At 41.5% G+C, this 24,000-nt stretch overlaps 1 long non-coding RNA gene and 1 pseudogene across 1 annotated transcript; both read left to right on the top strand.

Annotated features, from left to right (window-relative positions):
- The first annotated feature begins 2,672 nt into the window (after positions 1–2,672).
- On the top strand, positions 2,673–5,981 carry LOC138978814 (uncharacterized). Its single transcript, XR_011459815.1, has 4 exons — positions 2,673–3,119; positions 3,490–3,638; positions 4,684–5,565; positions 5,598–5,981. It is a non-coding gene; the product is annotated as an uncharacterized lncRNA (long non-coding RNA).
- A 9,454-nt stretch (positions 5,982–15,435) lies between these two features.
- Positions 15,436–17,128, top strand: LOC138979251 (uncharacterized; annotated as a pseudogene).
- Positions 17,129–24,000: the final 6,872 nt, after the last annotated feature.

Below are 24,000 nucleotides of genomic sequence, written 5' to 3'. Positions count from 1 at the left end.
TCAGATAACTATGCAGTACATTGTTAAATGTTGTGTTATTGTCTCCACAACGCATTGAATCATGCCAGACCTTTCAACGTCGATCGTATATATGCTCTTCTTTGTTTTCCTTTTTACATTTGGTCAAGTTTTGAAGAAATGTGTTAACGTAGACCTGGAGACGAAATGAGGGCGATGTGTGTGTGTGTGTGTGTGTGTGTGTGTGTGTTTGGGGGGGGGGGGTGGGGGTGTGGGGTGGGGGGGGGGTGGGTGGGTGGGTGTGTGTGTGCACAGCGATTCATGGAAAACTACTCGACAGATTGGTTTGATTTTTTGCATGTGAGTCCCTGCAGATGAATAAAAAAATTGTGGACAGCAGCGACCAGCATCTCTACGTCCATTGAAGCCTTTTCGAAAAAAAAGCAGTTTCTTACTTAAATTCAAAAAGGACGTTTTAGGTGTGTACTTTTGTTGGGAACCATCAGATGCAGAGGAGTGGGGGGGGGGGGGGGGGGGGGGGGGGGTGGGGGTGGTGGTAATAGTTGTACATAATTGTTAAATCCCAAGGACATGAGGTTCGTGAACTTAAGAAGGAATTGGTTGCTGATGCCTAATGTCCTCTCGAAGTATTAGGCTAACAGGGACCGTGACCGTTGTACATTAACGTTAAACCCCAAAGACATGAGGTTCGTGAACTTATGAAAGTATAGGTTGTTGATGGCTGATGCCTTCTCAAAGTATTAGGTTTTCAGGGACCGTCATCGTTGTTCATAAATGTTAAACCTGTAATACCTGAGGTTTGTGAACTTACGAAAGTACAGGCTGCTGGTTTGCTGTGTCCCCTCCACCTATTAGGCTTAACCGGACCGTATGGAAATACGAAAGAATCTTTGTTTTAATACAACGTTATCCCTCACTACACACGCCAACACTGACGCACCCGCAAAGCCTGCGCTGTATACGGACTTCTGTTTCTATCCTCTAGGTAAATGGAGTCAGACTTTAGCTTCTGTTCCTCAAGACCCACGGGATGCCCCCCCCCCACCCCCTAACAATAAATAAATACACACTTACAAAAACATCAACAGTAATAGCTACCCCAAGTCTGCCAACCTAAAAGCAAAACACGTCATAGGTATAGGTATTCAGATAAGCTGGCTAGGGATTTTGCTTTAACCCTGATGACTGGTGCATGTGTGGTTGTTAACATGCTTCCAACAGGGAGGAGATCCTATTTAACGACAATTTAAGTGAAGGGATTAACCCACCTTCTTCTATAAGCTTATGGAAGGGATCAACACGCCTTCATCAATAAGCGTTTGGAAGGTATTAACACACTCTCATTCAAAAGTGTATGCCCTCCACCACGTGCGGTCGGGTTAGCATTGATGTTAAGATTTGCACGAAATAGATTAATTCGTGCTTTCTGTAATCCTTGTAACTTGATGTTGAACCGGCTTGGATTAGGCACACGTGTTGGTTTAAACACGATGCGTCGATTGTGATGAACAATTGTTGTGAAAGCCAAATCATCACAGCAAGCAGCCAGGTTACTGATTTCTGGTCTGTGTCCAAGTGGAGGGATGGTTTTACACTGTGTGAAAGACCGGCCAAAATGGTCACCCCAACTGTTTCCATAAAAATGGAGTGCGTTTTCAAACCAGTATTGACATTTTTTATAGTTAAATCTACAAACTGTTGCAAGATAACATGGATCGATAAAAGAAGGTTTAACATTTCCACCAAACAGTTTTAAGATCATCAGTATAAAGCCTTAACCTTCACTGTGCTTCGTGGGTCGTGGACGACCCAGAGCCTCACAAAACCGTCTATATCTCTGATAACTATTTGTAGTTTTTAATTGAGACTAAGTGTAATCTCCAATCACCATACGAATATCCCATTGCCGAACTTTTAAAAGATTATCTTCGGAAACAAACAATGAAAACTTTGACGTTATTTGAACTACACAGTCCGGATGATGTGGGTCAACACGTTTATCCTTATTCGGATGAAGTGGGTCGTGTACGACCCATGCTTTTAACGTTGATTCCTTCTTTGGAAAGTATGGGTCGTACACGACCCACATCATCCGGGCTGAGTTGTCCGCCACGTGATCTGGTGAAGGTTAAACTCATACTGTTACAAACCTTCCCTCATTGGCTGATCTACAAAAATTAGAGGTTAAGCTTGAAGATCTCCAACACTGCCTACCCCCGCAAACACCCACCCCCTCTTTCTCCATACTCCATCCCTCAACAAAAGATGTTACTAATAACCCTTTCGAAATTGTCAATTGCACGAACCTATTTTTGTAAAGGGATTGGCCTGAACATAACTGTAACCGTTATCTTCGGGTCAGCGATAATCAGGGTAGAGGCGGGGTGTTTTTGTACACTCGGACGTTCAGATATTCCAAAGGTAAATGTCTGGTGGATGTAAATCAGGTGAGTGTGGCTACCGCTGAATGCCAAACCTCGTGCTATTGAGGCCATTCCCGAATTTGGAAATGTGTGTTTGAAACAGCACAGAAGTCAGACAATATTTGCCCAACAAACGTGGCAATGTGTTTGCCTGATCATGCACAAGCTAAAATGCACGTATACCAAATACCGGCACGGTTGGTAGTGGTAAGGCGTCCGCCCCGTGATCGGGAGGTCGTGGGTTCGAACCCCGGCCGGGTCGCGAAATTTTTTTTCACACGTCAGTTGCGGGCTTTCAATCCCGAAGGCTATTTCCGAGTAGCTACGAACGTAAGCGGAAGTTCCGATGTGTTCGGATGCTTATCGATTTGAGTTGTCGTTCGTGTCTCGCTGACCCAGTACACGGTAGCGCTGGAATGAGTGCAATCCGAGCTACGAACTTTGCCGATTGCAATCTAGAAATAATGATCGTCACTGCTGCAGGGTCAATGTGTGAATTAATAGGATAGAGCGAAAAGAATGCACTCAGCACTCGCTCAATCCATGCTGAGGCTCATAAACTCCCAGCCTGCAGAACATCATACACAGATACAGACAGCAGTCTTTCTTTCCTCGCACCATTGACGAATGGAACGCCCTCCCACCACAGGCAGTATCCTCAGCCTCGGACATTTTCCTCTCACTGATTGTCAATCATCGGTTTGGATCAACCAGCAGGTAAGTTATTGTTTTTAAAATCCAAGACATGACCATTGCAAACGTGGCCTTTGTAGAACTGAGCAAGATTCATCTGTTGTGTATGTCATGTGTGTGTTACTGAGTAACTGGGTGTGACTGTGAGTCACAGAGTGTGTGCTTGTTGTGTTCTTATTTTTTTTACTCAAGTTTAGAAAATGCTTGATCTTTAATCTATATGCACAGAATCAAATGTTGCTGTATCAGTGTATGAACTATGGTTGTAAAAGAATAAACAAAACAATTACTGAATTAGTGAGTGATTTGGCTCTGATAGTGAAGTTGAAATAGTACTTATTTCATTTTCAAGACATGTTAATAGTAATGTTAATATTGTTATGGTTTTTTTCAGGCCTCCCGAGAAACCAGAGGTGATGTGCATCATTCATACAGCTCCTGTCTTTCAGTTCCAACAGTTTACCTTTAAACATGGATACTTGTACTGGAGAGGTATCAGGATGACTTGGCATGGTGCTTTACATTACAGACTACCCCTGAAGAGTAAGTTACACATTTATAAGGTATTGGTGATGGTAGTCTGTAGCTATAAACATGCATGTACTGATGTAGATCATTCAGCAGTCTTTTGTTCTTTGTAAATTGTATTACATTTACAAGTACTTTGTAGATGAAATTATTCATACATTTGAAGATGCATAGTAATACTGTGCATGGTAATTCACTAATTGGTATGATGTACTTTGTATACATAATGGTACAAATATCTTTATTTTCTCTCTCCTTCCCATCTTAAAGTTTGTTGCAACCCTATACTCATAAAGTGCATTATGCTGTTTGTATGAACATTGATTTGAACTATTGTGATGCAAGAAAGTAAAACATGAAATAGCTAGAATGAAAGATTTACTCATTACTGGAATTATTTTAAATACAGTCAGTCCTTTCCTTGGCTCACAATCACAGATCTGGCCAGTTTTTTAAAAAAAAAATTTAATTTTTTTTACATGGAATAAGAGTTATATAATATACTTATATAGTAAAACGTATCAACACCCTGACTGCCCCTGCGCAGTGTTAGAATTTTCTGAATGACTTCACATCACATTTCTCAACAAAACTGTAAGGTGTCAACGCTAAATAGGGAATGTGTGTGGGATGAGGGCTCATGCTGTCAATTAAAAAAATAGTAAATTTCCATCACATTCCAGAAAAACCGCTCACATCAGCAGCATAACAAGATATCATGTTGTTAGAAAGGTTCTTGTGAGGAAGTCTTTTTAATTTTAATGATGAAAGATTCTTTTTAATTTTAATGATGAAAGTATATAAATAAATGGTTTTCACAGGAAGGAATGATGGCACCTGTAATATTACAGAACAATGTTTACAGTTTAGTTAATAGTTGTCACTGTCAGTATCACCCACACCATTCTCCATCCCACTGATTGTGTGAAGAACAAGTACATGTATTACTTCCTACCTACCTTCCGGCACCCCCACCACCTTCTCAATACCAAAAACATATCCCCATTAGCACACAGCAAAGTCTGAATGTGCTCAGTAATACATTTTCTTTATTTTCCAGGAAGTGAGGTGCCGAGATATGACGTGCAGGCAGCTTGCAGAGTGGTGCCTGAGGATGATGATCAGATTCAGTCCATTCTGTGCTGACAGAGCTACCAGAACTGACCCACACTGCTGGCATGACCTTTACAGCTGCATTCAACACTTTACTTTTACGCTGGTAACTTTACGGTTGCTCTCTCTCGATTGAGCATTTTTATTTTAACTAAGGGGAAAAAGTAAATGCCTCTGCAGAGATTCGAACCTAGGACCTTGAGATTTTCAGGCCCATGTCCTAACCACTAGTTTTTTTTATTGTAAGATGGATATATGTCTAGTGGATGCAGCTACATGTACAAATGTGCCAAATTAGAACTTGCATTCTCAGCCTATAGTTTTTTTGGGCCATTCATGCGAGTACTAAATATTGTGAATGCATTGGTATTCCTAGACTATCACACATGTGAGACTGCCTTTTCTTACTTTTGTGAAATGTGTGAACTCACTTTGTTTACCTCTTTGTGTTAATAAATGCAGTTTATCAGTTACCTCTGTTGGTTTCTTCTGCAAGTATGTCAAATGGCCCACACACACCCTCATGCGCGCACACACACACAGACACACACAAAATCAGATCTCAAGTGTAAGTATTCTTTTTGCAGTTTTATTTTAATGCCCATAATCAGTCAAACAAATAATTATATCATCACACTTGCACCTAAGCTTAAAGTAGCAGTCCTGCATACATGTGTAATGTGTAAATGTTTCAGGTCACCATCTGTCCTGGCTTGAACATGCAATAAGAACACCTCTACACAAACACACGTACAGTCAACTGGCTAGATGCTTCCCTGTAAGGCATATTTGTCTATGAATTAATCGATTTTCCGCAGACAGCAGCCAGGTAGTGGATCTTTAGTATATATGTCCAAGCAGACGGTTGATCTTATTACAACACATCAAGGAAATATTTAACAAAAATTGATTATAAAATCTAACCTTCCAAAGTTCATAATCAATAAAGAAGAATGGTATGTTACTGGAACCCTTTATTTATGACTTAAGGCAATGTGCGGCAGTAAAATTACCAAACTTAAAGGTACTGAACTTGTCAAATCCAGGTGCACGGATCCCCTGGGGCTTTTAGTCATACCTCAGGCAGCTATCCGTTAGAAGAACTACCAAGTTTCATTGACTTGCACCCAAAGAGTCAAGAACTGCGATTTTTTTACGAATTAATTTCGGACTCTGTCCCGGCTGGTCTTGACCTATTTTTGGATCTAAATTTAGATCAGGTAGATCACCACATCATGCACAAAAAGACACGTCACTGCAAACTATGTCAGACATCATCATGAGTTTGTGTAAAACAAAATGGAGGCCGGAATCACTCATTTGAATCGAACTCAGACCAAACACCACGTAATAACTAGGTTAATTTATGCACTCGCGTGAACAAGAAACTGTCGAGCTTCACAGATGTCGTCGTTGGGTAGTTTTGGGTTTGTTTTACTACCATAGGAGGATTTTTGAAATGTAAATGCACTCGGCTGCAACAAAAACGCAAAACTAAGGCTGTGAGCTGCATTGTGCCTTTAAACTTGAAGAATAGTCAAGGAATAACTTGGTTTTCTGGTTAATTCTTGAAGTGACTTATTAAAATGAGATGAAAACATTGTGGATGGATATAGACTGCTGTTGCTATGGAATCTAGCATTAACAGCGCCATATGGGATTTCTAGAAAACAGTTTTACAGCAACATCATACATCAGAAATTCATAATATTTAAGGATACACATGTATTATATCTACAATCATAAAGAACGTGTTTTTTGTTAAAAACTACAGTTGAATTTAAATTAATTATTGTAATGAATATGCAGTAAGAAATTCGTTCATCCTCATGACAAAAGATATCAAAATTCAACTGTAGTCTGTTGTCAAAAATCGTTCTATATGATTGTAGATTGATACATGTGTATCTTTGTGCCAAATATTAGGAATTTCTGATGTATGATGTCGCTGTTAAACAGTTTCCTAGAAATCCAATGTAACGACTGTTTCCAACGGCACTCTACGTCGATCAGTATTCACAATTCTCCGAAAGCGGCGTATGGCTGCCTAAATGGCGGGGTAAAAAGGATCATACACGTAAAAATCCACTCGTGCAAAAACATGAGTGTACATGGGAGTTTCAGCCCACGAACGCAGAAGAAGTATTCACAATTGTTTTATTTATTTTTATGCAGAAAACCAGGTTATTCCATGTATTTTCCGAATTCAATTTTACTGCCGCACATTTCCTTAAAGGCACAGTGCAGCTCACAGCCTTCGTTTTGCGTTTTTGTTGCAGCTGAGTGCATTTACAGTTCAAAAATCCTCCTATGGTAGTAAAACAAACCCAAAACTACCCAACGACGACATCTGTGAAGCTCGACAGTTTCTTGTTCACGCGAGTGCATAAATTAACCTAGTTATTACGTGGTGTTTGGTCTGAGTTCGATTCAAATGAGTGATTCCGGCCTCCATTTTGTTTTACACAAACTCATGATGACGTCTGACATAGTTTGCTAGTGACGTGTCTTTTTGCGCATGATGTGGTGATCTACCTGATCTAAATTTAGATCCAAAAATAGGTCAAGACCAGCCGGGTCTGAGTACGAAATTAATTCGTAAAAAAAATCGCAGTTCTTGACTCTTTGGGTGCAAGTCAATGAAACTTGGTAGTTCTTCTAACGGATAGCTGCCTGAGGTATGACTAAAAGCCCCAGGGGCTCTGTGCACCTGGATTTGACAAGTTCAGTACCTTTAAGAAAATGTAAGATTTACTGAACTTTGACCCAGCAGTTTTTGTAAGTGGACAGGCCTTAGTTTTATTTCGGTGGCATAATTCAATGCGCTTCGTCAAAATGTCTTGAACTGAAAACAAAAGCAGACGCAAGACTTATGGTCAGTTGGAGTTGTCTCCCGTACTCCTAACTTGAATGTGCTGCAGACAGGTGTACCCAAACAGCTCATATCACAAACGGTTTGGAATTCCCAAAAACGCAAGATCCGCACTGCACAACTTCAGTTCAGCGCTCGGTCTCTTTTTAAAAATGTGTATCTTGAGAGAAAAATATAGAATATTGCACCGTCCAAAGGAATGGAGTTCTTATGGGACAATGACAGCGCTCAGTTCAAAACGATAGGACAACTTTTTAAATGAGGCAGGGCCGGACTACCGTGGGGGGGGGGGGGGGGGGGGGGGTTATGGGGGTTGCGCAACCCCCCTCCCCCCCCCTAGCCTAAACATGTACCTCACTTATTTAAAACATATTTCATGATTGTTTATTTTATGCCGTTTCATGCAAGGAGCGACCATTTTCCTATCTCAGAATATGACCTACACATCAGCTTCAGGGGGCTTCGCCCCCTGACCCCCACAATATAGGGGCTCTGCCCCTTGACCCCGCCAAGGGGAACATCCCCCTGGACCACCACTGGCAACCCCACCCCCCCACCCCTCCTCTTAGCCTAGTCCGGCCCTGTGAGGCGTAGCGGGCCTTTAAAACATTGACAAAAATGTACAATAGCAACAAGTTGTAATGCTCTACAATACTGGGAAATAGTTCTTTTTGTCCCGTGATCCTCTGCGGCTGTTGCTGTAGTTTCCCCATCGATCATAGCTGGACTTGGATAGCACTGCTTTTCATCCACATTCACTGGCCAGGGCTCGTATTCTTGAAATCGCTGCAACATTGTGTCCTGTAAAGTCAAACTGTCGTTTAACTACCGCCCGGTATTTATTTTTACTGCCCAGTAATTATTTATTTTCCCCCGGTATTAATTTGTGTCTGGCGGAAGGTCGGCAGCTACCAGAATTGGTTATTTTTAGGATAGGAGATTCCTCATGCTTGCTCCTCTCTACAAACAATATTTGAACAAGATTTATTCTTGAAAAAGCTGCATCTGTAAAACTCAATAAGTCCGCCAACTGCTAAGTGTTATTTATGAAACACCGGTAAGTCCTTACCGGGTTGTCTCCGAGCTGTAAAGTTAGAGGACCCCTCCCCCTCCTGTAAAGTCGCTACCAATCAGTAACTTCACCAACACTGTCGATTAAAACCGTCAAGTTCGAATAAATCTTGTTCAAATATTGTTCGTGGATTTATGTCCCTCATGGACACACATTGGTGTCATTTAAGCACCGATGCCTTGCGGTCAAATACGAGCTTCTGCTCGCGAAAGATTTCAACCGATGCTCGATCATAACGGCGTGTTGCGAAAGCGTGCTTGCGTCTTGTTTAATGCATTACAGTGGCGAGAATTTGGTGTCTGATTCCGTAGCCGAACGGTTATCGAATTCGCCTGATGCGCGATTGAGTCGAGTTCAAATCGCCATCAGGCCTTATTTTTTTTATTTTTTTTTACTCTTTGTCATTAATTTTGTTTGTTTTTGTTTATTTTCTTCGTGTGCAAAAGAGTACGTTGTAATATCAAAATTGATTTAAAAAATTAATTTTAGGCGAGAATGAGTTTTTTTTTTAAATTGATGGTTAACATGATATTACCGTTAACTACCCTGTATACACCCACCCACCCTATGTACCAGTTTTGCCCAAAAGTGGGGGGTGGGCGTTTACTAGGTACTAGGTACTAGGTACCTTGGCAGGAGCGGGTCCTTAGCTAGAAAAAAGATATTTTGGTCATTTGTCATAGCAGTGTTCAAAGGATGCGTTATTGCACAAAACTCTCTCTCTCTCTCTCTCTCTCTCTCTCTCTCTCTCTCTCTCTCTCTCTCTCTCTCTCACACACACACACACACACACACACACACACACACACACACACACACTAACACTAACACACAAAATCAACCTCTTCAGACATCACTTCCCGCCAAAGATGAAGCTTTGAAGATGAAGACCATTGTTCGAGCAGTCCGCGGTACAAGCCATCAACAACTGTACGACGAGTCAGGCTTTATTTCACTGCGCGTCTAAATTTCCCCTGTGTTCCCTGCCAACGCGCGATTTAGAGCCATTTTGAAAAAAATTATTAACAAGAGGCGAAGCCTTCAAGGCTCACGTAAGAAATCGACAAACAGTAACACAAATTCAATCACTCCGTCACACATACACACACACACACACACACACACACACACACACACACACACTGTAAGCATAGGTGAAACTGCAAGAAAGCCAGACCCTGGATCTGCCAACTAGTCTCGGCCCGCTCACAATAAGAATGACCGAGACTTTCAGTAATTCCTTTGCGTGACGTCTAACCCTCTTACGTCATAATGTGACGTCTTCAAATAGTTTCTATCACACACGTCAAACACTTTTGACCGAGACGTAATCTTCTTATGCGAGCTTTATCCATAGACTCGGAAATGTTAAAGTTTCTATCACACACACACGCACGCACGCACGCACGCACAGACAGACAAAGTTTATCATCGCATAGGCTACACTTACGTGAGCCAAAAATCAACAACACAAGATAACCTTACATACCTTATGTTTTTGCAAAGTTTGGAACTTACTCTTTTAGAAAATATATGAAACATTTGAAAGTACATACCTTTTGTTGTCTTCATATCCAGGCAAAATATCCAATTTGAAGCAAAACAAAAAAACTTTCTACGTCATGGGTTCATCATACACAATGTCATGATCGACACTTGCATTGCCCGAATCATCACCCAAATGATCGTCCATTGGCACAAAATCGTCACCAGAATCTAAAATATCATCTCCACTATCATCATCACTGAGGTCAAGATCAGAACCGTACTGAATAACACGTTCTAGCACTCTTTTCAAGTTACTACGTCTCAGCAGAACGATCCGCCATCTTGGAAAAGTCAAAACACGTGGGTCGCACACCGTCAACAAAATTTTTATTAATGCCAACAATTTAAGGGAAGGAACTGTTTACAGTGAATGGTACCACTGTAGACAGATAGAAGTTCATTGCAGGGGTTGTTTCCCTTGGTCAGCAGGACCGTTTACACCGTTAAAAATTCGTGATATCCGTCGGAACTCAAGTACCGGCACGCAGCCAACGCTAAACACAGGTGTCGGAATTCCAGTTCCGACACGCAGCGAATGAGTTAAGAGAGGCGTAAACGTCAAAAATTGATATTATTTCACAAGATTGTACACCGTAAGGTGCCAAACTACTTTCATGCAATATTGCCACCATTAATATCAACTAATAATCCATATCGCCAGCGCAGACCTTTAGATAGGAAAGTTCCATCGTTTAACACTGAATTATACACAAACTCATTTCTCCCATCTACAACACAACTCTGGAATTCTTTACCAGACTACATAAAACTTAGTAAGTCCCTCAAGCATTTTATGTCAAAAAACTAGTTAAGTCCGCCGTGTTATTGATATTCTGGAGATCGCATATCACAAGCAATTCACTGTAAGCTCAGGCTATATATATAAGTGATCATAATAACGATCTAGTGAGACGACACGTTGCTACAGATGCATCTTGTGACTGCGGATTTCCGTCCGAAACCGTAAAATACTTCATATTACATTGTCCAAATTATCGCGAAGCACGTCAAGAAACCATACATACCCTCCCTAACCACAGTATTCACCTCCCCCCACCTTCTAAATGGAGACAGACAGTATTCTCTAGATTTGAACAGGAACATTTTTTCCAGAGTACACTCGTTCATTGAACGTTCAGGCCGCTTTGGGCAAACCAGAATCAATGCTCCACAAGCCGGACAACAACTTTAATTTCTGCACAACTCCTACCCATCCCTCTTCTTTTTATTCCTTTTCTTCCTCTCCTTCCTTCCTCTTACTGTCTTTCTTTATCTTTTGTCTGTCTTTCTTTGAAAAGTAGGCATGTTCAAGATCGATGAAGTCATGAGCAATTGGGTTCGATGACAGAAAAGATTCAAAAACGTCAGATTCAGTTAGATGACAGAAAAGATTCAAAAACGTCAGATTCAGTGTTTTGGGCACTGTTGAACAGGAACATTCTCTCCTGTTCAACAAATGTGGGTTCAATTCAAAAGCAACATTGTCACAGATAGGCTAGTGTTACATTTCTGTAAAGTTTCAAAAACATCTTCCATGTTTTGGTTACTGTTGAACAGAGGCATATTTTCCTGTTCAAAAAAGTCTGACACAAATTGTCGTAGTTGTGGGTTAAGGTTCGATCTATACTGTCCTTCAAACGAGTCGTAGAACCGTCATTGTCACAGATAGTGTTACATTTCTGTTTTACATTCAAACGAGTCGTAGAAGTAGTAGTACATTTGCGTTTGGTTGTTTTTTCTTTTAGATTCCTGTCACTCATACTAGCAGTATTGATTGAGGTACATAAATCTGTTGATGTACAGGGATGACTTGTTTGTAATGAATCCTTGTTTCCTCCACATTGAGTTTGCATTGCAGTTGGACAGAAATGAACAGGTGTTAATTGATAAACACATTGATAATGGCTTTTGAGAAAATCAATCAATTCTGCAAAGGAATTAACTTGATGACATCAAAACTGCAGCGCCATTTGAAGAATGGTTACCATTTCTGTTTCTTTGATGGGAATCAAACAAATAAAAACATTGACTATCCAAGTTACCATGAATGGCAATAGTTGACTCCTGAAAAGTAGCAAGGATATAATTTGAGACGATAAACGCCTGATGCAATCCCTCCTCAAGGTCAGTCAACTCAAAACCTTCATCATTCGCAACATCAGTAGGCAACACAGCGGGATTCGTATGTCCAGAAATCATGTCGAAAAAATATTACATTTCAAAAGCATGTCCAACCACAGTTGTTGGCAAGTGTTCGTGTCCGAAGTAGCCTTCAGTGTGTGTATATGTATTCATGTGACAGAGAACGTGACCTCATTGTTCAATCCTCTCTCTCTCTTCTTTCTCATTCGAACGCACACACGCAAGAACGTAGCCTACGCACGCATGCACGCGCACGCACACACACACACACACACACACACACACACACCCCGCTGACGCACACGGCAAACCACGCACACACACACTGACTGTCGGCAAGCATCTCTTTTTGTTTTCTTTACCTTTGTTTATTGTGTTTTCGATATTTGTGTTTATTTTTTGCTTGACTTATCTGTTTTATTTTAATGTTTGCTATCCACATCGTGTGATAAATGTTTCTTCTCAGTCTCCGAGTCAGTTTAGTTTCTGCACGCCGCTTTGGTACTCCTTGTTTTTCTTTCTGGTGTATTGTGCGCGACTGATTTGCGGATTTATTTTTATTCCTTTCATATGCAGTTGAAGTGTTGTGGGTGTTATTGTCTGTATATGCTATGTTGCGTCTGTGTATGCCTACAAGAATTTTGGGTGTAATGTGCCTGTGGTCTGCTCGCAGTCGAGCACAGAAAACATGGCGGCGCCCTGCAGGCAAATTCGTGGAAAGTCTTCCCGACCGCAGATACCAGCGTCGTCCGCGACGCTGGAACAACGTCAGAGCATATGGACATGGTCAACTAACTAACTAATAAGTAACTGACTAACCAACTAACTAACAAACTAACAAATGAACTATCTAACTAGCTATGTAACTAGCTATGTAACTAGCTATCTCAATAGCTATGTAGCTAAGCGTATATCTAACTGGCCATAACTAACCAACAAGCCAGCTAGCTATTTAACTATCTAACTAACTGAATGAATAACTAACTAACTGAATGAATAACTAACTAGCTAACTAACTTACTTACTAATTAACTTACTAACTTACTAACTAAATAAATAAATAAATAAATAATTTAATAACTAAATAACAATCTTACTAACTATAACTACCTAGCTTACAAAACAAAAACATTTCTGAACGAGCCCCATGTCAACTTACGAACACATCAGCATTTCTACTTCTGAGAAGGGTTAACTGTTGCCGTTATTTAAGTGGGAGGAATCTGTTTTAATCCTGATGACCGGTGCATGTGTGGTTGTTCACATGCTTCCAACAGGGAGGAAATAATATTTAACGACAAATTTGCTGAGGGAATTAACGCAGAGAGATGATGACTAACACAAATATAATTTATGTGAAGGAATGGTTGACAAGAGTGATGAACTGTTGAGGAATTCTCGTTTCGTACCCAATCCGAAAGTTTCATACCACCGTTTGAATACCCATAAGGCAATGCTTCCTTCCACCTACAACTGGGCAACAAGAAAGAACGCTTGCACTCAGTCCGCAAAGTTTTCAAGGTTTCAAAGTAGGTTTCCATGGGGAGGTAAATAATCAAGTCCCCATCAATCTAAAATCAGCCATGCAGTATCCAGAATTAGTTGAGAAACACATTCAAAAAGAAAAGCAGGCTGGTCGCGTTCTGGGGCCTTTTCCGGCCCCCCCTTTCAAAAATTTCCAGTGTTCTCCAATTGGGTTAGTGGAAAAGAAGAGTAAAGGAGAGTTTAGAATGATCCATCATCTCTCCCATCCAGTGGGCAAGTCAGTAAATGACCAGATCGATCCAGAAAGAACACGGGTTTCATACGATACCATTGAAGATACAATCAGATTGGTGAGGGGGCTTTGTGCGGGCGCCTTCATGGCAAAAACAGATGTAAAGAAGGCGTGTCGGATTCTGCCCCTTCACCCAGATGATCACCATTTGTTCGTATTTTCATGGAACAGTCTCTTCTATGTTGACCTGGCGGTACAAATGGGGTGCTCGTCCTCCTGTCAGATTTTTGAGTCTTTCAGTACGGCCATTGACTGGATCGCTAAAACTAAGTTAGGCATTAACTTAGTTCACATGCTGGATGATTTTCTGTTGGTTTCAGTATCAAAAGAAGTAGGCAGTTTTCAGCTACAAAGATTTCTGGACATGTGCAGGGATATTGGTCTCCCCATGGCACCAGAAAAAACCTTTCCCCCTAGCACTATCATGTCTTTCGTGGGATACGAAATTGATTCCATAGCGCAAGAAGTAAGACTCCCTCTAGAGAAACTACAAGGTTGCTCGCAAGAAATTAATGTACTTCTGAAACGTTCGAAAGCAACGCTCAGAGAGATACAAGCCATTGTTGGCCTTCTAAATTTCACTTGTGCCGTAGTTCTTCCAGGCAGACCGTTCTTGCGAAGGCTCATTGATCTGACAATAGGAGTGGCAGCGCCTCATCACAAGATACGACTAACAAAGGGAACTAAAGAAGACCTAAACACGTGGTTGCAATTTCTAGTTAACTACAACGGCAGGTGCCTGTTTTTGGACCAGCAACCAGTACATTCCCCCACGGTTAACCTGTACACAGATGCGTCTGGGACTGTGGGATATGGGGCGGTGTTTGGGCCTAAGTGGTTTAACGGCAAATGGAGTGACTGGTGGCTGGGCCAAAACATCACACTGCTTGAACTATACCCTATTGTACTGGCTGTTGAAGTTTGGGGTCCTCAGATGGTAAACAAACATCTGATGTTGTACACAGATAACAGTGCGATTGTTGCAGTGCTTAATAAACAAACGTCCAAGGAGCCACTCGTAATGATATTAGTCAGAAAACTTGTGCTCCTGTGTTTAAATCATAACATCGTGGTAGCAGCTAGGCACGTGCCTGGGGCCGACAACTCAAGCGCGGATGCTCTGTCTCGGTTCCAGATAGAGCGGTTCAGGGATTTGTGCCCCAGGGCAGAGAGACAAGCAGTCCATATCCCTTCGCTACCAACTGCACTCAGCTAGATAACACGGCGCAGACCCTGTTGTTTGCATCTATTTCAGAGGGCACTCGCCAGGCATATATGCGTACTTGGAAACTTTTCATGGAATTTCACAGAGTAAATGACATAGAATTTCAATTTCCTGCTGCGCAAGTTACCTTGACACGTTTTGTTGCTTTTATGCATGATCGCACATATGCACCCAGTTCAATAACATCTGCCGTGTCAGCCATTTCGTTCGTGCATAAAATCATGGGTTTCACCGATCCGTCCGACTCGGCCCTTGTTCGGAAAATGTTACAAGGGTGCAAGAAGCTGAGCAGTAACCAAGATATGAGATTACCAATCACTGTACATACCCATTTTAGGCCAAACAAAAAAGGTCTGTTTACGGTAACATAGGCCCCAAAAATAGGGTCGGTAGGTCGGGATTTTTTTTTTTTGTTTTTTTTCCCAAAAAACATATTTTTACGTTATTTTGCCAAAAAAACAAGATATTTTTTTTGTTCCCCAAATGCCAAAAAAAAGTCTAGGGTCGCGCGAAAAAACTAGGGTCGGTCGGGTTACCGTAAACAGACCTATTTTTTTTTTGGCCTTAGAGAAGGTAGTAGCGGCCAGTCTCACTGTCTTTGGACATTTTTACGCTAGAATCAGGTTTAACACCATGTGTACTTTGGCGTTCCACGCACTACTGCGAGTAGGAGAAATGACCATGTCCCACAACAACCTGCAATATAGCGATGTTATGGTGGAAAAGGATCGCATTGTTATAACCTTCCGTAAATTTAAGCACATCACTGGGGCGGCAGTCAGACATACGGTGAAAGTTTTTCATAACCTAAACATCTGCGCAGTGGCATTGCTACAGCAGTATTTGCAGCTGCGGGGAGCAAAGGCAGGGCCTCTCTTTCTGTCGGACACTGGTGAGGCGGTGTCGCGGTCCACTTTTTGCAAAGAGCTGAAGTCAGCTCTTCAGTTCTGCGGGCACCCACAAGAGCGGTACAACACTCATAGTTTCAGAATAGGGGCAGCCACTCATTTAGCCTCGCAAGGAGCATCTGACGCGCAGATTCGCATAGCGGGGAGATGGGCTTCGAACGCGTTCACCTCCTATATATAAGAATGCATAATTTCTGACCAGTATGGAACGGGCAGTTCAGTTGATGCAAGCGTCAAGTAAGGGTACATTTGGTGGCTTACAGGACGATTGTTATTAATGGCTGCTCGTGTCTCGCTCCCAGTAGGACGTCGGAAGGGTAAAGGCGCTTTGGGCGTCTTAAAGTAGAATTGTAATTTAGGTCGGTCTATACTGGTATGGCGGTACCAGCAAGCAATTCTGCTCGCTGGTTGGTGGCGTTTTACCGCCAGTGATGTAAAAAGAGGGGAAACTTGGTCCCCAGGGTGTATTGTGATGTAAATAATGTTGCATTTAACCTGCTGCCAGGTGACTGTAAGGCAGCTAGTATTTATTGTGAGAAGGCCGGTGTGATATAATAAGGGAGGCAATTGTCCATCTAGTCGACCGGATACTCTCACAATTTCGGGTACTTTATAATAACATGTTGCCTACATGATGACTATGTATCCGAACAATTTGGTGCTAAACAGTATGCATTTTTGATTGGTGATATGTATAAATACCTTGGTTTTCTCAAAAATGCAGTCGCTGGGTAGATCCAGCGACAACATCCGCAATCACAGTGTTGGCTTGTTTCATAGTATGATTGTGTGAAGTGGTTGTCTCCCTTGGGTTGTTAGCACAAGCAAATTCAGAACATAAATGGTTTTATGGGAAACCATAAACGTATTTTATCATTCAGTTCGACTGCAGAATTATCTTCATCTAAACACACACACATACACACTGTCATAATTTGCAACATGTTATTTGATAACAAAAACAAACACGCTAAATACCCAAACATGTAATACATTGTGTATTCTGCACCCAAACACACGCGTATTTATCTTATTGAAGAAACGAAATTGTTTTCGATTTTTGGGGGTACGTTTTGGTTCGAAAGAGTCTGGGTGGCTGTCCATCAATATTTCTGATTATGTGCGATCGTTTGTTGTTGTCGTTGTTGTATTTGATGCCGTTCTTGTTCTTTTTGTTTTCTCGTTATTACATTTAGTCAAGTTTTGACTAAATGTTTTAAAACAGAGGGAGAATCGAGACGAGGGTCGTGGTGTGTGTGTGTGTGTGTGTGTGTGTGTGTGTGTGTGTGTGTGTGTGTGTGTGTGTGTGTTTGTGTCTGTGTGTGTGTCTGTGTGTGTGTCTGTGTGTGTCTGTGTGTGTGTGTGTGTGTGTCTGTCTGTCTGTGTGTGTGTGTGTAGAGCGATTCAGACTAAACTACTGGACCGATCTTTATGAAATTTGACATGAGAGTTCCTGGGAATGATATCCCCAGACGTTTCTTTTTTCTTTTTTTTCTTTCGATAAATACCTTTGATAACGTCATATCTGGCTTTTTGTAAAAGTTAAGGCGGCACTGTCACACCCACATTTTTCAATCAAATTAATTGAAATTTTGGCAAAGCAATCTTAATTCGACGAAGGCTGGACTTTGGTATTGCATTTCAGCTTGGTGGCTTAAAAAATAATTAATGAATTTGGTCATTAAAAGTCGGAAACTTGTCAATAACATTTTTTCTTTTTTTAACGATCCAAATACAATTTTATCTTATTCTTCGTCATTTTTTTTTATTCCAAAAACATATACATAGTTTATATTTGGATTACAAACAAGCTCTGAAAATAACAAATACAGCCGCACTCGCCTAAACGAAACACGCTTAAGCAAAAAACTCGGATAACTGGAACCAAAACCAATTCCCCGCCAGATCCCCCTCTTTGTAAGACTATTTTTAATTCGGATAATCCAAACTCTGTGAAAAAATAGCTAACTCAAACACGGATATCTCAAACGTGATTTTGACAGATAAGCCAAACTCTAAACACTGTCGGAGAGACTTTATGTGGGGTTTTTTGCTTGAAAAACACGTCGGGAAGATAAAAATATTTCGTCAACGCTATAATTATCCTACGGAAACGAACACGTCACCTGATTTTGAATATGCCGGCAAACTGATGACGCGGTGTGCCCTCAGACCTAACTCTTGGGGGTCCGACCGTGACGTTGAAATCCTTGCAGCTGCCAGCATGTTCCAAACAACTGTTGCAGTGTTCAAAAACGAGTGGCTCTCATGCAAACCTATTTTACCAATCGAAGGAAGAGATCTTTGTGAAGAGCAAATCTACCTGAGGAATGTATGTGCTCATTTTGAACGAGTCAGTGGTGAAGATCAAACCACAATAAACATGCAGCGAAACAAAACATTTGCCTACAATCTATGTTTTCGGAAATTTGATCTTGATTTATGACCACAGAGACAAATTGTCTAATTTTGTTTCTGTTCTTTCTTTAATGGAGAGGGTTTCATCAAACATAACATTTATTATGATTTACTTGGAATCCTTTTAACAAAAGCGTAGTTGCTTGTGGAATCTTGGTTTTGTTTCTGAGATGTGTCACTGTTTTCACCCTTTATTTTTACAGTTGGCTTTGAGGTATTGAAAAAGCCCAACTGAAGAAAGCACTTTTAACTTGTCACTGTTTTGATCTTATTCATTTTAACACACACACACACACACACACACAAACACACACACACAGGCACACACACCACGCGCACAGAGAGAGAAAGAAAGATTTGTTTGTTTGTTTGTTTGCTTAACGCCCAGTCCACCACAAAGGGTTATATCAGGACGGTGCTGCTTTGACATTTGACGTGCGCCACAAACAAGTCGCAGCACAGGCTTCATGTTTCACCCAGTCACATTATTCTGACACCGGACCAACCAGTCCTAGCACTCACCCCATAATGCCAGAGGCCAGGCGGAGCAGCCACTAGATTGCCAATTTTAAAGTCTTAGGTATGACCCGGCCGGGGTTCAAACCCACGACCTCCCGCTCACTGGGCGGACGCTTTACCACTAGGCCACCGTGTTGCGGTAGAGAGAAAGAGAGAGAGAGAGAGAGAGAGAGAGAGAGAGAGAGAGAGAAAGAGATTCCAAGGGATTTTACAACTTATCCTGAAAAAAACTCGCTTAAGCCGAACTGCACGATAATTTCTCGGGAAAGGTTTGGCTAATCCGAACTCGGATATGCAAAAACTCGGATAAGCGAAACGATTTTTTATTCCCCGGGGGAGTTCGGCTTAAGCGTGTTTGACTGTATGAAAATTATGATTAAAATTAATTGTCCGAAATCGATTTAAAAACAATTTCATCTTATTCCTTGTCGGTCCCTGATTCCAAAAACATATAGATATGATATGTTTGGATTAAAAACAAACTCAGTACGCTAAAAAGAATAGAGATACAGAAAAGCGTGTTATCCTGCTCAGCGCGACCATTACCGCACTATTCTGGCTTGTCGATTTCACTGTCTTTGCCACGAGCGGTGGACTGATGAAACTACGAGTATGCGGTCTTGGTGAAAAAAAGCAGTTCGTTTAGTTTCATTCTGTGAGTTCGACAGCTGGACTAAATGTTGTTATTTCGCCTTATGCGACTTGTTGTTGTTGCTGTTGTTGTATCTCATGTTCGTCTGCCTGTCTGTCTGTCTGTTTGTCTTTCTGTCTGTTTGCCTGTTTGTTTGTCTGTCTGGGTTTCAGCTCATCACTATTTTTTTTTATTATGTTTCAAGTTGTGTGGGTTTTGTTCTTGTTGTTTGTGTCGTTGTTGTTGTTGTTACGTCCGCCGATGCGTGTGTGATGGATTTTTTTTTAAACACACACATACACAAGCAAGATTTATGTCTGTCTGTTTGTCTGTCTGTCTGTCTGACTGACTGTCTATAAGTCTGTCTGTCTGTGTATGTCTGTTTGTCTGTCTGTGTGGGTGTTTCTCAATTACTATTTCCGATTGTGTGTGAACGTTTTTACATTTAGTCAAGTTTTAACATAGACGGGGAATCGAGAAGATTGTCGTGGTGTATGTGTGTGTGTGTGTGTGTGTGTGTGTGTGTGTGTGTGTGTGTGTGTGTGTGTGTGTCTGACAGATTGTCTGTCTGTGTGGGTGTCTGTTCATCAAAATATCTAAGTATGTGTGAAAGTTCATTGTTGTTGTTGTTGTTGCTGTTCTTACGTCTAAATAATTAAGATCTAAATAACCTTGTCCGTGTTCGTTCCGACGGTGTTATTTTTGCTTTTTGTTGTCTGTTACCCGAAGAAGCTTTTATAAGCGTAAATTCGTATCATTGTACTGTCCTTGTATCGGTGAGCACAGAATTCTTTTGTTTTTTCAAGTTTGTACGTCTGTCAATGCATATATGATTGATTGTTTTATATATCACACACACACACACACACACACACACACACACACACACACACACACACACACACACACACACACAGGTACACCCCCCTCTCACCCAAACACGCACACACAAACAAACACAAACAAACACACACACACACACACACACACACACACACACACACACACACACACACACACACACACACACACACACACACACACACACGAACACAAAAAAACATGTTGTGCACACGGTTATCGCTTTTTAAAACGCTTTATTTCGGGTCCGTTTAAGATGTGCTGGAGTGCTCATTTAATGTTCGCACAAACCAGTTCCTGGACTCGTTCTTGCAGTCAGGCAGCTCACCATTTCCCCCTGAAGTGATAGCAGTCTGTGTTACGTGACGCCTACATCCCGTGATAGGAACATGCATGTCTTCGTGCTTGCATGCCGGTTGGTTGGTTGGTGTATGTGTAAGATGGTTTGCTCATGTGTGTGTGAGTGTGTGTGTGTGTGTGTGTGTGTGTGTGTGTGTGTGTGTGTGTATATGTATTTGTGTGTGTGTGTGTTTGTGTGTATGTATACATATATATATGTGTGTGTGTGTGTTTGTGTGCTTGTGTGTGTGTCTGTCTGTGTGTGTGTGTGTGTGTGACGTTAGTGACTGCTTGGGAATCGTGGATGATTTTAGTGCAATTCTGACTTTGGAAATTTTTTGGGGGATTCTTATCCTTCTTCGTTTATGGGCTGAAACTCCCACGTTCACTCATGTTTTGCATGAGTGGGTTTTTACGTGTATGATCGTTTTTACCCCGCCCCTCAGGCAGCATACGCCGTTTTCGGGGGAAGCATGCTGGGTAGTTTCGTGTTTCTATAACCCACCAAACTCTGACATGGATCACAGATCTTTATTCGTGCGCACTTGGTCTTGTGCTTGCGTGTACACACGAAGGGGGATATAGCACTAGCAGGTATGCACATATGTTGACCGGGGAGTTTGGGAAAATCTCCAATCTTTGCCAGGCAGACGCGGTCAGGATTAGAACTCACGACCTTCCGACGTCTTAATTACCACCACGTCAGTCGTTTTGGGGGATTGATATTTGAAATAAAAACAAGAATAACTGCAACACCTGCTTGGTAAGTATTTTAGTAGTTATCGTTAGATGTGGCTGTGATATCCACATTTATCAGTCACAATGTCGAGAAAGGAGGAATCATATCAGATCGAGGCGTAAGCCGAGATCTGATATGTTTCCGCCTTTTGAGACATTGTGACTAATAAATGTGGATATCACCGCCACATCTAACGATAACGAATTTATTGTGTTTTGTTTTGGACAGTTTTTATGGATCCTTTTTCAAAATAAACAAGACAGGCTCTTCCGTAAACCTCCCGTCGGAAGCTGCTAAGGCGTCTTCTTAAGAGAATAGAATGTCGTCTTTTGATTTGGAACGTGACGTGTTTCAGAACTTCTTCTCGACAACTCGGATGGTCGTTTTCACTGAACGATGGACATTGAAGTTATCAGAATTTCAGAGAATTGTCTTTTACTTTCACAGAACTGTCCCTGCTGAAAGACTTGCGATTATGTAACAATGCGCGAGTCGCAATGATCCAGGTAGGAATTATGCACAGTGAATGTGACTTCTTCCAGTCTCTCTCCCTTTTATTCCCTCTGTTTTCTTCATCGAGTCGTCAGGTCAGTTACGTTTTAATCTCTGGGGTGGTGCGGTGTAAACCATTGTGCCTGCAGACACTTTTGCTTCTATCTCGCTAGGGGGTGAAATCTCTTTCAAATTGTAGTCAAAGTTATCCAGTTCTCACAAGTGTCTGCTGCTTGTGTCTCTTGTTGTTTTTCTGCTAAATTGCCATTCAATGCAACCCCCGTCGGTAAGACTTCAGATCCAATTTCTATGACACATGACTGCGTACAAAAGATTGGGCATGCTTTTCTCTTTTTTGACGATTTGCCTTTAGCTTTCCGCTTGTTGTGTACTCAATTCTTCATCAAATAATGTTTATGGGAAATATCTCGCTCCACTGTTTTTGAAGTGACCGTCTAAAGATGACGTCCATAAGTGATTAGTCACTTCCTGCGAGATATCACTTGGCTATGACGACTTCCTGCGATATATCAATTGATATAGGGTGCATGTTTGACCAATGGTTAGTTACAGTTTTGTCACGTGACCCGTAAAAACGCAATAAGGATATGTTATTCAAATTGTCAGGTGTTTTGCGTTTACATTTCACTGTAAACGTATATGTGTAAAGTATACTTCTGAAAATCGGATTTATTTTCTCTAAAATGAGACCTCACACTACACAGACCCATGTGAGCAAAAAATACTCGACAAAGCACTTACCAAGGGTGATCAGATTCCTCCCACTCTTCCTCGCTAGCACCCTTCCACCCGGGCCTCTTCACTCTTGTGTGCGCGTATTCTGCGGACACACGATACGTCATATTGCACAATTGAATACGTCATATTGCACAACTGAACACGTCACATTGTAACATTAATAACATCATATTGCACCATTGAATACGTCACCGTGCACCGTTGAATAGTCACATTTTACCATCGAATACGTAACATTGCATTGTTGATTAAGCTACAGTGTACCCTCGAGTACGTGACATTGCGCCATTGGAAACGTCACAGTGTACAATTGAATAGATCACATTGTACCATTGAATACGTCACATTGTGCCATGGAATACGTCACACTGTACCATTGAATACGTCACGTTGTACCATGGAATACGTCACATTGCACCATTGAATACGTCGCATTGCACCATTGAATACGTTACATTGCACAATTGAACATTGCATCATTGAATGCGTTACATTGGGTTGTTAAATTTGTTGCAATAATGTACGGGCCTAGGTTAATACAGGCAGGCTGTGAACTTCAAGTGTATCAAAGCGCCGGTCGATGGAAGTATCCTACACTTTTATTACATACCCGTATTATCGTGTTCAGGTTTCACTCTGTCTGTTTTTGTGTTGTTGTCGTTGCATGTTTGTCTGTCTGTGTGTTTGCACTTATACCCACGTATATCTCTGATGCGTCGATTCAGCTTTCCAAGTGTGTTGAGTCGCCTGGAAGTCTGGTACACACGGTCGTCGGACAAAATCAGATTTCTCCCTGGAACCAAAGAGCAAATAAAACCTTTCAGCAACCTTTCAGCAGCTTTCAAGACGTTTTCAATTGAGGTTTAGGCCAACGTCTTGATTTAAATCTCGTTAATACGTCACAGTTTGCGCGAGGTCAATGGGTCACTTTTCTCACTCACGCTTTGGGGTGGCGATGGAGA

Source organism: Littorina saxatilis, linkage group LG10 (assembly GCF_037325665.1).
Source record: "Littorina saxatilis isolate snail1 linkage group LG10, US_GU_Lsax_2.0, whole genome shotgun sequence".
Lineage (NCBI taxonomy): Eukaryota > Metazoa > Mollusca > Gastropoda > Littorinimorpha > Littorinidae > Littorina > Littorina saxatilis.
This window is presented reverse-complemented; position numbering and strand designations above follow the sequence as displayed.